The sequence below is a fragment of the Phyllostomus hastatus genome, unplaced genomic scaffold, assembly GCF_019186645.2.
Source record: "Phyllostomus hastatus isolate PE091 unplaced genomic scaffold, TTU_PhHast_1.1 phas_contig_86, whole genome shotgun sequence".
In the NCBI taxonomy this organism is placed as follows: Eukaryota; Metazoa; Chordata; class Mammalia; order Chiroptera; family Phyllostomidae; genus Phyllostomus; species Phyllostomus hastatus.
This window is the reverse complement of record NW_025333977.1, coordinates 38,816,711-38,817,401: the sequence shown is the minus strand read 5'-3', so window position 1 is coordinate 38,817,401 and position 691 is coordinate 38,816,711. Positions and strand designations below refer to the sequence as shown.

The window sequence follows — 691 nt, the reverse complement described above, 5'->3', positions numbered from 1 at the left end:
CCATGTTGATCTTTTCAAAGAACAAGTTCTTGGTTTCATTGACCTTTTTGTATTATTTTATACTCTATTAATTTCTGTTCTGATCTTTATTATTTCTCTTCTATTTATTTTGGCTTTGTTTGTTGTTCTTTTTCCATATCTTTAAGTGTAAAGTGATATTGTTTGTTTGAGATTTTTCTTGGTTTTTGAAGTAGGCCTGTAATATTATGAATTTCTCTCTTTGCATTTCTTATGAGTCTTATGATTCATAATTTGTAATCTTATCAATTTCTCATTGATTGTATTATCCTCTGGCAGCCACTAAAGTGTGCTCATTAGAACACAAAGAGCACTATTAAATGGGGTTATTAGCACTTGTGTTTGTTTTTGCTTAATTTGTGAGCAAAGACTACATACACCGGGTACGGAAAATAAGTCCTCTTTTGCAACCCAGAAATCATTGTTTGGTATGAGTTTTGATACATACAAGAAGGAACATGATAAAAAAGGAAAAAAAGTGGGGTTATAACAAGTTGGTATGGTTCATGGGGGATGGACCTCAGGAAGAAATTATCTGTCTTACTGGACAGCTGAGTCAGAGATGTGAGTTCAATGCTGTCAGTGGGATAGCATTGCTAAGGGTGAAAACAGGGAAAGAAACCTCTACAAATTAGAAGCTTCAGGATCTGCATAAGATACCCTTCAAATCCTT

At 33.9% G+C, this 691-nt stretch overlaps 1 non-coding gene across 1 annotated transcript; it reads left to right on the top strand.

Annotated features, from left to right (window-relative positions):
• Positions 1 to 349: 349 nt before the first annotated feature.
• On the top strand, positions 350 to 479 carry LOC123827639. Its single transcript, XR_006787295.1, has one exon. It is a non-coding gene; the product is annotated as a small nucleolar RNA SNORA40 (small nucleolar RNA).
• Positions 480 to 691: the final 212 nt, after the last annotated feature.